This window comes from Haliotis rubra, unplaced genomic scaffold (assembly GCF_003918875.1).
Source record: "Haliotis rubra isolate DU_JTF1 unplaced genomic scaffold, ASM391887v1 Scf1161, whole genome shotgun sequence".
Taxonomy (NCBI): Eukaryota; Metazoa; Mollusca; class Gastropoda; order Lepetellida; family Haliotidae; genus Haliotis; species Haliotis rubra.
This window is the reverse complement of record NW_025765072.1, coordinates 259,415-274,046: the sequence shown is the minus strand read 5'-3', so window position 1 is coordinate 274,046 and position 14,632 is coordinate 259,415.

Here is a 14,632-nt window from a genome sequence, read left to right as displayed (position 1 = left end):
ATAATCAACTTGCAATTGAGGATTTTCTTTGAAAATGTTTAAAGAAAACTTCCATTCCTTCAGTTGATAATATAAATTGTTTACACTTTTCGTCATATTTGTATTGATGCTGTTCATATGTTCACATGCCAAGTTACAGCAGTGAAATGAACCTTTCAAGTGATTGATTAAACAAATACTTGAATCATTTAAAGACAATATATCTTCCATATAACTTATTCATGTATTTAAATATAAAATTTCAGAATGTGTCCTATCTCAAGGGAATGAGATGGGAATGCATCCGAAGCAAATTTCAAGAAAGAGTTAGGAACGTTTCTGAAGTATCCACCTGACCGCCAGGCTAAGCAGGAGTGGCAGAGAGAAGAGGAGCTGATAATTGTGTTTTTGGAGTTGTAATTGTGTTGAAAAAATCTGAACTGTGGTATTGAAATTGGTGGCGTAAATGTCCTTTGATGCTATATGCAGATGATGTTGTGTTATTAGCACAACAGAGATCACCTACAGACTATGTCATGTGTGATGTTTTACATTATGCATTAAACCACGTTTTCTGTGTGCGTGTGTGTTCATAAAGATTTCATGAAAAGTGACTTGTTTTATGTGCTGTCTTCAGGTATAGTTCATGGTCATCTTGGATCCCTTTCATGGTGAAAAGTAATTGCATTGTGTTTTATTCAGGGGTCTGTCTAAGAGCTGAAATTCAGACAAAATGTCTTCGGGACAATTTTCACCTTTTCAAGGTAACAATACAACAGTAAATAGTTTTCTTAATTTGGAATACTCTTTTCTTCTTACTGGAATTATACGTCTAACTGACATAAAACTTAAATGAACATTATATTGAATGTGGAATTTTAACCAAGTATTTTATCAGGTAAATATTTTTTCACTGCAATTTTTCTGTTTGAACACTGTTTATTGCTGGTAGCTCTTTGGGTATTTTAGCTGGATGCAAAGAGTTTGGTGCTACTTTATTGTAGTTTAAAAGATGAAATGCGAGTCTATTTACAGGAAAGCGTAATACCTCCCAGACACAACCACGGAACAACCCATTTTCAACGTTAATAATATGTCAGACTTCAACATTGATTCCACGTCGGATATCTACGTCAAAAAAACTTTCATATACAACCTATTTTCAATCTATTTTCAACGTTGAGGATCAACCTATTCTCACCGTTGATAATAGGTCAAACTTCAACGTTGATTCCACGTCGGATATCTACGTCAAAAAAACTTTCATATACAACCTTTTTTCAATCTATTTTCAACGTTGAGGATCAACCTATTCTCAACGTTGAAACAACGTTGATGTGCCTGCTGGGACGTAACCTGTCTGTGGTTTCGTTGGCGGGCGAGAGGGAAGCAGGCGACTTTTTGGCCACTTTTAATCGCTCGGTATTAATTAACCCTAAGTTTTTAAAGAATAAATTGGTGTTCCGCATAAGACTAACCACAAATCTTTCATATGTAATGGTTAAAAGAGTAACAAAAAACAAAATTTAGTGGTTCTTTAAACTTACTAATCACCAATATGTTGTCTGGTCTCATCTATGATGACTTCCAAATGGAACACGTGTCACGTCATTCCACCATTCTATTTGAATGTGATCAGTTGTTGGTACTTGTAGGTAACATTTGGGAGTTTACTTACGAATACAGGTTGTGATATCTTCGTAAAAACAGCACAGAAAATGTTCAGATGTAGCACACGTATATATTGTGGCCCTTTGCACTTTAACTTAGGATATCATTCACTAATGTGTTCATTTGTGGAAACAGCAACATATTTAATGGTATTTGTAGGTAACGTGTTTTTTTTACCAAATCAGACTTTGATTTTCTAACATTTTTTTAGATTATTACCTGTCAGAAATATTATGTAACGCCATTGCATTTGAGTACTTTACATATTAATGCTGTAAACAGTAATGCAAAACATATCCTTGTGTTGCATTTACATAAATTGTCATTGAAAACTGTATCCAACCCCCCGTTGTGGACCCGGGGGTATATTTGGTCCACCAACCCGTTTGCCGTGGTGAAGGTCCTCCGTTTTGTAGACCGTGTGATGAGAGAACCACGGTCAAGCATGTCCTGCTTGACTGTGTTGAATTCGCCATCATAAGGGATAAATATTTCAATGTAAAAACAATGAAGGATCATTTTAAAAATGTTAATTATCATTTAATTTTTGTTTTTTAAAAGAAATTCATTTGTTTGATAAATTCTGGTTAATGTATTTTGTAAATAGACATATTTTAAAGATTGGTAATTTAGATTAGTAACTTAGATTGTTAGTGGCTGTACCCTCAAAGGGGGTTAAAGTACTGAAAAATTATTGTCCTCCTGAGAGGCTACGTAAGTCCCAAAACTTTGAAAGTAAAATGTAAATTTACCATATTTTAAACGTAGTATCTTTGTTCGTTTAACTGCCGGCTGCATTTTCCTACAATCGCCAGCGGCTGAAGGGATGGTGTAAATCCAACTAGGGTCCATGCAGGTAGCAAAAGTAATGTAAGTCCCCATGGTTCCTAGTATGGTGATCTACCTTCAGTTGTTGGCGATCTATAGCCCGTGTTTTATACTGTATTGTCCTCTTTAATTGAAATGTTTTAGCTTTGCTCGCTAGTTTTATTCATATCTGTGATTCTCTAGTATTTTTACTGTCCATCGTCGACAGGTTTTAATCTTCAAAACGTTTTGTCTTTATATTGTATACATTGTTTTGTCACGATATGGCTGAGATATTGCCGATGTGACGTTAAATATGAACTCACTCACTCACTCACTCATAAGTAAGTGCAAGTGACAATGTACTCTCAAAACATTCATTATTATTATAGCAACATTGATTGACTCTGGCAAATTAAGATGAAGTCCCCATACTTTTGTTAAGAGCATGTACAAATACTTCACACAGGCAGACAGACACGTACGTGTGTGTGTGTACGTGCGTGCGTGCGTGTGTGCCCCTGAAGAAGTTAGGAGTAAAATTGACCCTGTTTTATTTTTCAATCTACGTAAAAAAAATATCTGTGAACTTTAGGTAACCTTTCCAATGTATATGTATATATATATATATGTGTGTATATATCATACGCACACGCGCACTTGCCTTACACACACGCATAAGCACTCCTCACGCGCGTACGTACACACACACACACAAACAAACATAAACGTTCCCTGATATTATAAGGGTAATGCTATTTTTTAGGGCATTATCATTTGCAGAAGCCCGAGGTCTTCCATTAACTGCCCGACGAAGGAGAGCAGTTAAAAAAGACCGAGGGCTTCTGCAAATGATAATGCCTTAAAAAATACGATTACCGTTATTATTGCTAAAATACATGGAATTTGTGTTGAAAAGAAAAAGGAAACAATGAAGGAATATGACTGTACGTTTACTCAAAACCAACTTCTGACGGAGTTGACTGTCCGCATGCAATTACGTCATCGAACAATTTCAGTGACGTCACAACAGAAAGTGACGATATTCGACCTTGGCCTTTGACAAGACCATAGCCTGCAACATGTCAAACTATGTCAGTGTTCGGTTTTGGTCCAACAACGTTAATAGTGCAATTGTTAAGGTAAGCACCAGCAAGAAAGCCAACATAAGCGCTTTATAAAGCGGATATTCGCTGCTTTGACCTGCCAGTCCAAAGCCAATGTCGAATGAACCGTAAAGCCCGGCATCCACTATGACGCCACTTGACAACAGAACTGACAGTGGCCCGTCGTTAAGGTTGAGCGGTCCAATCACACTCCTACCCAGAGTTCCAGCATAGTACCTCTGCCACAGGCCAGAAAAATGTGACGATTCATCACATCTTGCAATGTCCATTCAATATATTGTACAGATTTCTTTTACTCTTTTATTTTTGACGAGTCTACACATCTAACTAAACATCTTTAATAGAATGGTTTAGTTTCACTGAGAAAATATCCAAAAACATGTAACACTATTTCGATTTGCGTGGCGATCCTTTGTTTACATAGGTTGTACGGTTCCACGTGCTGTCATCGAAGCTGATGGAGAGCAAACGATGCCGCCAGTTTGATAGCTAAATATGTACTGTCATAGACCTAACTGTCGCAGTTGTGGAAGAATATATATGTAACAATGTAAAACATTATGAAGAGAGCGCCGAAAAGCTTTCGTGAGTCCAGTCTCTTCTTATTATGAATATGCGCGTTTGATTACAAACAAGAGAAAAGTCCGGTCACGTGATATGCAAATTAGTCTGTGGCAGGGATGTTATGTTAAGTCATCGCTGTGCCGGAGTGTGCGGTCCAATATCATTCGCAGCGGCCCGCAAATTTTCTGATAATGGGGGGGCCGTTTCATGATAAGTCCATGTATTTTAGCTGTAAGGATCAATAGTGTCACTTTACATACCGCTGTATTAGATAACGTTATCTCCACACTTCACGCACGCGGTGTTGCACCGGTTCGGGTGTTGCCAACATTCAGGGCCTCAGGACATCAAGACTCGTCAGTACTCTTAATATAAGCTGATCACAAACCTACCCCTTTGACAATACTCCATATATATAGTTGGCTTGTAATTGTTTGGTCGGCATTCCACAAATTCGTGAGTCAATAATTAGGAGATGATACTGTGTTGGAAAATCAGAGGTATAAAACGAAATTATAATGGCTGTGATTTAAAACCGAACGTGTAACTGATAGTTACCACTAAATTGTGTACCATTGCCTCCTTCAAATCATCCTAACAGATGGTAAAATAAAATACTTATCCATAATCGTGTAAACTTAAATAATGTACATATTTTACATATTCATATGAAATATTTTCGGGCTAATCAAGATATTATGTCCTATGCTGTCAGACTGGCGACTTTGTACGTATATAGAGACAGGTGTAGTGACCAGGAAGGTGAAAGGCAAATATCGCAACGACACAGGTTTAGTAAGCTGGAATTTACATGGAAAGCCTGGTCAAAGGCATATATCCCAAACATGTTATTTCTGGGCATAAAACATCAACTAAACTATTAATGACATTGAAGTATTATATACTACCTGTCACTCTCAGCATCATGTGGATCTTGACTTATTTCAAAACAGCTTCGCTTTACTGTGACCAGCTCAACCTGCAGATACTTAAAGCTGATGTTACTATTAATACATGTGTTATCAGAAACTACCCGTTTGTGTCATTATGCATGATAACGCTCGTGTCCGTTTGTTCAGTTGTGACTAAGTTCAGTCACGAATATACAACAGACAAATATCATTGCTGCCTGTGACTGGCAGGGTCACCATTTTCCTTCTGAATGGTACCCGTGAAGATCCAGGTTAGAATTTGCCTGCAAGCAACCATGCGTTGCCATCGTATTCCATCTGCGTAGGTCAATGCTCATGCTGTTAATCACTAGATTGTTTGGTCCAGACTCGATTATTTACAGACAACACTATATAGTTGCATCGAAACAAACATCATTACTTCCTGACACTCGAACTGACGGGTCGCCATCTACATCCTGATGTGGCACGTACGTGCGTTAACCTTCCTCTTTCATGTCGTAGACAGGTACGGTGTCAACACTGTCAACATTGACGGAAGTGGCAACGGCGACGATGTTGCCTAGGCTGACTGAATTGTCCAATTATCCAAGTCTGCTGTCATAAAACCAAACCAGCCCATGCTTCATAACATTAAACAAATCAAATACACCAATGGCAATGCTTGCTCACCAGTTACACGTCACTCACTCACTCATGTGCTTAAAATAATAGCAACACTGCTCAAACAACATCAGGATGCCAACAGCAGAGTCGACTATACAACATTAGGATGCTAACAGCAGAGTCGACTATACAACATCAGGATGCCAACAGCAGAGTCGTCTATACAACATCAGGATGCCAACAGCAGAGTCGACTATACAACATCAGGATGCCAACAGCAGAGTCGACTATACAATATTAGGATGCTAACAGTAGAGTCGACGATACAACATCAGGATGCCAACAGCAGAGTCGACGATACAACATCAGGATGCTAACAGCAGAGTCGACTATACAACATTAGGATGCCAACAGCAGAGTCGAATATACAACATTAGGATGCTAACAGTAGAGTCAACTATACAACATCAGGATGCCAACAGCAGAGTCGACTATACAATATGAGGATGCCAACAGCAGAGTCGACTATACAACATCAGGATCCCAACAGCAGAGTCGACTATACAACATCAGGATGCCAACAGCAGAGTCGACTATACAACATCAGGATGTCAACAGCAGAGTCGACTATACAATATGAGGATGCCAACAGCAGAGTCGACTATACAACATCAGGATCCCAACAGCAGAGTCGACTATACAACATCAGGATGCCAACAGCAGAGTCGACTATACAACATCAGGATGATAACAGCAGAGTCGACTATACAATATTAGGATGCTAACAGCAGAGTCGACTATACAACATCAGGATGCCAACAGCAGAGTCGACTATACAACATCAGGATGCCACAGTAGAGTCGACTTTACAACATCAGGATGCCAACAGCAGAGTCGACTATACAACATCAGGATGCCAACAGCAGAGTCGACTATACAACATTAGGATGCTAACAGTAGAGTCGACTATACAACATCAGGATGCCAACAGCAGAGTCGACTATACAACATCAGGATGTCAACAGCAGAGTCGACTATACAATATGAGGATGCCAACAGCAGAGTCGACTATACAACATCAGGATCCCAACAGCAGAGTCGACTATACAACATCAGGATGCCAACAGCAGAGTCGACGATACAACATCAGGATGCTAACAGCAGAGTCGACTATACAACATTAGGATGCCAACAGCAGAGTCGAATATACAACATTAGGATGCTAACAGTAGAGTCAACTATACAACATCAGGATGCCAACAGCAGAGTCGACTATACAATATGAGGATGCCAACAGCAGAGTCGACTATTCAACATCAGGATCCCAACAGCAGAGTCGACTATACAACATCAGGATGCCAACAGCAGAGTCGACTATACAACATCAGGATGTCAACAGCAGAGTCGACTATACAACATCAGGATGCCACAGTAGAGTCGACTATACAACATCAGGATGATAACAGCAGAGTCGACTATACAATATTAGGATGCTAACAGCAGAGTCGACTATACAACATCAGGATGCCAACAGCAGAGTCGACTATACAATATCAGGATGCCAACAGCAGAGTCGACTATACAACATCAGGATCGCAACAGCAGAGTCGACTATACAACATCAGGATGCCAACAGCAGAGTCGACTATACAACATCAGGATGCCAACAGCAGAGTCGACTATACAACATCAGGATGCCAACAGCAGAGTCGACTATACAACATCAGGATGCCAACAGCAGAGTCGACTATTCAACATCAGGATGCCAACAGCAGAGTCGACTATACAACATCAGGATGCCAACAGCAGAGTCGACTATACAACATTAGGATGCTAACAGTAGAGTCAACTATACAACATCAGGATGCCAACAGCAGAGTCGACTATACAACATCAGGATGCCAACAGCAGATTCGACTATACAACATCAAGATGCTAACAGCAGAGTCGACTATACAATATTAGGATGCCAACAGCAGAGTCGACTATACAACATCAGGATGCCAACAGCAGAGTCGACTATACAACATCAGGATGCTAACAGCAGAGTCGACTATACAACATCAGGATGCTAACAGCAGAGTCGACTATACAACATCAGGATGCCAACAGCAGAGTCGACTATACAACATCAGGATGCTAACAGCAGAGTCGACTATACAACATCAGGATGCCAACAGCAGAGTTGACTATACAATATGAGGATGCCAACAGCAGAGTCGACTATACAACATCAGGATGCCAACAGCAGAGTCGACTATACAACATCAGGATGCCAACATGAGAGTCGACTATACAACATCAGGATGCTAACAGCAGAGTCGACTATACACGACATCAGGATGCCAACAGCAGAGTCGACTATACAACATCAGGATGCCAACATGAGGAGTCGACTATACAACATCAGGATGCTAACAGCAGAGTCGACTATACAACATCAGGATGCTAACAGCAGAGTCGACTATACAACATCAGGATGCCAACAGCAGAGTCGACTATACAACATCAGGATCCCAACAGCAGAGTCGACTATACAACATCAGGATGCCAACAGCAGAGTCGACTATTCAACATCAGGATGCCAACAGCAGAGTCGACTATACAACATCAGGATGCCAACAGCAGAGTCGACTATACAACATTAGGATGCTAACAGTAGAGTCAACTATGCAACATCAGGATGCCAACAGCAGAGTCGACTATACAACATCAGGATGCCAACAGCAGATTCGACTATACAACATCAAGATGCTAACAGCAGAGTCGACTATACAACATTAGGATGCCAACAGCAGAGTCGACTATACAACATCTGGATGCCAACAGCAGAGTCGACTATACAACATCAGGATGCCAACAGCAGAGTCGACTATACAACATCAGGATGCCAACAGCAGAGTCGACTATACAACATCAGGATGCTAACAGCAGAGTCGACTATACAACATCAGGATGCTAACAGCAGAGTCGACTATACAACATCAGGATGCCAACAGCAGAGTCGACTATTCAACATCAGGATGCCAACAGCAGAGTCGACTATACAACATCAGGATGCCAACAGCAGAGTCGACTATACAACATCAGGATGCCAACAGCAGAGTCGACTATACAACATCAGGATGCTAACAGCAGAGTCGACTATACAACATCAGGATGCTAACAGCAGAGTCGACTATACAACATCAGGATGCCAACAGCAGAGTCGACTATTCAACATCAGGATGCCAACAGCAGAGTCGACTATACAACATCAGGATGCCAACAGCAGAGTCGACTATACAACATCAGGATGCCAACAGCAGAGTCGACTATACAACATCAGGATGCCAACAGCAGAGTCGACTATACAACATCAGGATGCCAACAGCAGAGTCGACTATACAACATCAGGATGCCACAGTAGAGTCGACTATACAACATCAGGATGCCAACAGCAGAGTCGACTATACAACATCAGGATGCCAACAGCAGAGTCGACTATACAACATCAGGATGCCACAGTAGAGTCGACTATACAACATCAGGATGCCAACAGCAGAGTCGACTATACAACATCAGGATGCTAACAGCAGATTCGACTATACAACATCAAGATGTCAACAGCAGAGTCGACTATACAACATCAGGATGCTAACAGCAGAGTCGACTATACAACATCCTTCCTATGATCACGTGATTTGAGAATTATTTATAAGTGATGAAACCATGTGTACACTAAAAGGTGACCGCATCCTGCCCCATCGATGACACACTCCATAAACACATGCAAAGGCTAGACAATTGTTCTTCTGAACGTTAACACAGGGCCGCATGACCCCTTGTGTCGATATCTATCAAATACATGGACGCCAGAGCACCAACGCATGACTTCCCACGACAGCAGCCATGAAAGGAAATTATGCCCGAAACGCAATTCCTCCATTAGAAACATGAGCTCTAAGTACGTATATCGTTCGTGCCAGCTCACTACCGAAACGAAACTCACAACATTATACGCATTAATCTGGCTTGGTCTCAGACAAACCAGTGATTAACAGCATGAGCAGCAGATCTACGCAACTGGGACACCATGACAAGTGTCCACCATGTCCGTGATTCTGACCACCCAATCTGGTAAGTAGCCTCTTACAACATGACACAGCTCTAACCCGGATGGACCCATGAAGATCCGGGGTAGAATAGGTCTTCGGCAACCCAAGCTTGTCGTAAGAGGCGACTAACGGGATCGGGTGGTCAGGCTCACTGACTTCATGTCACATGTCATCGGTTCCCAATTGCGCAGATCGATGCTCATGCTGTTGATCACTGGATTATCTGGTCCAGACTCGATTATTTACAGACCGCTGTCATATAGCTGGAATATTGCTGAGTGTGACGTAAAACTAAACTCACTAACTCACTCTAACCCAGATGTTTCCATGACTTAGTCTGAACAGTACAAGGGACACACTAGACTAAAGCTTAGTCTCTGAATATATAAAACTTTGATAGTAACAAACATGAGATTGAATAGGAGACCCAGGGAGACCAGAGATTCTGAACCTGAGGAAACCTAGACTTACTTCATTTAGAGCTTTAGCATTGCAGAGAGATCTAGTTTGAAGGAAAATAATGTGGTTCAGGGGCTGTGAGACAGACTAGGGACACACTTTCCTGGACAGAAAAGGACATTATTTTCTCACATGGGTATGATATCCAATGTCCTGTAATTTCCATATTTACAGTGGTCCCATTTAAGTCAGATGGAAAAGAACAAAAACATATTTACTAAACATTACACAATATCAAGCAAGACGAGTTGATTTTTACATAAAATATACAGGTCATAATATTTTCATACTAAAATTAAAAAGACACCAGTTACTTTGAACATTGGTAGAATATTCCAGTGTGTGTGTGTGTGTGTGTGTTACTGTTACGCGTCAAATTGAGTATGTCAGAATGTGTGTGCGCAGCAATGGGTGACCACAATAGAGAGTTGAGTCAATTGTACAGTCTCTCTACAATCGTTTTCTTTTATTATTGCATTTCTCTATTCCCCAATCTTCGTCGAACAAGCATCTGCTACCACTGATGACGTTCATGCCCTTCAAAGACGTCCTGCTGCCACGGCTACAGAAGTTGCCTTCTGCATCCCTAGTCCTGGTCAGATAAAGCAGCATAAATTGCTGCCAATACAAGAACATATGCATGTCCTTCAACGCTTATAACAACCATATTAATAATCACATATTTATTGCAAGACTCTGTCCCATTACTCTGAGCTTAATCAGCACTGAAAATTGTATGTTTTACTTTTACGCCGATTTTAGGAATAACGGAGCAATATCAGGGCGTACACACCAGAAATGGGCTTCACACATTATACCCATGGGGATCGAACCCGGGTCTTCAGCGTCACGAACCAACACCTTAACCACGAGGCTACCCCCTCGCCCCCTTCTATACCTGAGAAAAGATATTAATGCAGTATAGAATGTCAATGCAAATGAATGTTCTCAGTTTTGACTATCCTCAGAAACAAATTTCATTTGGCGTAAAGGAGAAAATAGTTAGCCTGTTAGGCGCTAGAAGGTTATAGTCACATGACTTTATCCCACCGGGTACCCATTTTCTGCTGGGTGAACAGAGGAAATTTGAACACTCACTTGCCTAAGGTGAGAGCACATGTATCACATGTGCTTCGTTGTGGTAATTAGGAAAGGATCACTGGAAATCAGTGATGACATCGGGTGTTCACAACAAAGTTAAGCATGTCGTGGTCTATCATTCACACTCCATTCACAAAACTGATCCACAACGGATCACTTGGTCTATCCGAATTGTAAACATTTCATCCCTGATAGACATATAAATTGTGGAGGGTAGGACAAAATCCCACCAGGACAAAATCCCACCGGAACAAAATCCCACCCAGACAAATCAACCAGATAAAATCCCACCGGAACAAAATCCCAACCAGACAAAATCTCATCGAAACAAAACCATACCCCAGACAAAATCCACCCGAACAAAATCCCATAGGACAAGTTGCCTGCACTTCGTACAGAATTCAACAGTGTGAAAAATGACAAACAATTTATTTTTGAAAAGATGTTTTATTTTGAAGACGTCATGAATAAGCAGTACTGATCATAATTGTGTACATCTTCATTGATGCATGACTGGATGACTATCCGATGTAACAAAAACCGGATTCTCCGTTGTCAACGATGTCTTCATGGACCCATGACATTCTCATGCAATTTGTCTTGAACGATGATAGAGATCTCACCAAATACTACTCTTATTTGTAGCCTTCTTAGTGTACAAAAATCAATCTAATGCTATTTTAACTCCTCCTTATATTGCCCTTCAAGTCTTCCATTTCGGAACACTGATACAAACTGCCATCATCACAGACACATTCATACAAGTTATCAATGCAGCTACTGGCCTCTGTTACGAAAACATGCTAATCGACTTATCTCACTGGCTTCTGTCATGAAAACATTATCATTAAAATAAAACTAGTTAAAATGGCTAGCAATATTGGTAATTTTGGTGTAAGATTTTGATCAAAGAAATTTTGTCCTATAGGATTTTGCCCTGTTGGGTATTTGTCAGCCCCCAAAATGTGTTATACGGCATTTTTGATGATTACGAATCAATGTTCCAAGTGTAATACATTGCAGCTGTTGACACTCAGTAAGGGGAGTTAACTCTTGCCTCTCATCTCACGTGACACCTCAGGTCAACAGAAGCTGAGCATTGATTGTCTGTGTGTACATCAAAAGTACCGCTTCGTGACGTCATACGAGGATCAATTTACGAGATATCATGATAATTACCGCGATCCACGAACCATGGTTGTCCACGAATTTAGGTTACGGTTCTGTGTACATCACAGTTCTTTGTTATTTGTTGTTGGTTTCACATCAACTTTTTTCACAGACAGATTCCAATAAACATTTTAGGTAAAATTTAGGAATCAACATGTAACAAATGACAGATTACAATTGGTTGTTGTTTTAACACCGCACTCAGGAATACTACAGCTATATTACGGCGGTTTGTAAATACTCAAGTCTGGAACAGACAATCCAGTGATCAACATCATGAACATCGATCTACGCAATAGAGAAACGATGACATGTGTCAACCAACTTAGCGAGTCTGACCACCCGATCCCCTCAGTCACCTCTTATGACAAGCATGGGTTACTGAAGACAGACTGCTGAAGGCCAGTTCTTAGCTGGATCATCACGGGTGACAGATGACAATAGCTAAAACACTATTACTGCCGTGATTCCCTGTACAGTAACAAGAACTCCACATACACTGAACATCACGGTAAAACGGCCCACAAGGAAGAGATCGTCTGAAAGACGTGAAGAGTTATGTATTTTCAACTTCCTGCACATCTAATCCAGTTTCTGTTTCACTTTACTACAACTGAAAATCTTTCCTGAAACCTCAGATAGCACGAGAAATTTCTGATTGCATACAAATTCTGTCCTTTAATGTTCTGATACAGAGCAGTTCGTATAAAACTGAAACCTCATGAAGGTTATAATTCATTCAACAAAATTACTTCAAAATCAGTCATGTATATTATCACGGTCCATGCTTGTTATAATTAGGACTGGCTAAAATGATCGATAACTGGAAAAATCGTCGATAGGAAAGATTATTAATGATTATCAACATGAAAATTGTGTTATTGATAATACAACTACTGTGAGAGAGAAAAAAATTCATTTTTGTATACAATATATAAATATAGGACGTAATTCAAGGTCTGCTGCTAACTCATGTTAAGGACGCTTTGTTAATGATAAATGCAAAAATATGTCACCACTCACCATTGTAAAATATATTTATTTCAGACATTTTCCCTTTCAGTTACGTCTCTTATATTTTTTGATAATCGATTGATACTTAGCTAACGATTATAGATCTCTATGGTCTATATCGACAGCCACCCCAGTGATAATGACGACGTAACTTCTTCTCCAGCTCATTACAATGAAAACGCACGAGTCGATATCTTAAGATATATTCTAATGTTAAAAACAAGCATCTGTCATATTAACGCCTCTTTGAAGTGCGTGGTTATTTGGAAGAGGTTTCCGCAATGCTGATTCAGGACTTTTCAAACACCACCACAACAGCTTACAGCTTATTTGTTGTTTGAAGCAAGTATTTCATCTTTAACTCTTCTGTATATTTGAGTGAGCGAGTGAGTATGGTTTTATGCTGCTTTTAGCAATATTCCAGCAATATCATGGCGGGGGGACACCAGAAGTGGGCTGCACACATTGTACTACCCATGTGGGGGAATCGAGCCCGGGTCTTTGGCGTGACGACTGACTGACTGACTGAGTTTGGTTTTACGCCGCTTTTAGAAATATTTCAGCAATATCACGGCGGGGGAAACCAGAAGTGGGCTGCACACATTGTACCCGTGTGGGGGAATCGAGCCCGGGTCTTTGGCGTGACGAGCAGACCCTTTACCGATTAAGCAATCCCACCGCTCCATTTGACACTGGATGGGCAAGCCAGTGATGGATATTATGAGCAATGACCCAAGCAGGAAGGGAAACATGAGACACAGTTAACCATATTCCCAAGCCTCTAAGCTAGATCTGAGTCTGTGACTTCAGCCACCATGTATATGTCTTGGTACATTTTGTTGTTTGGTCTGGTAAGAATACTAATAAAACGCCTATGCTGACAGTAACATGAACTGAAAATGGCACTAGGCAGTAATTCATTTTGATATATATCGAAGCTGCACCTGCACAGGTCAATTTTTACTTGTGCAAGCAACTTTTATTGTCAGGTTGCATCCAGCACAGGAAATCATTACTAGTGCAAGCAACTTTTATTGTCAGGTTGAGCTCATTGAAGGTACATTTTCCCACGACCAGTGCATGAATGGTGTGAAACAATTCTCCACTTTTAAATAAGTCTTGACCT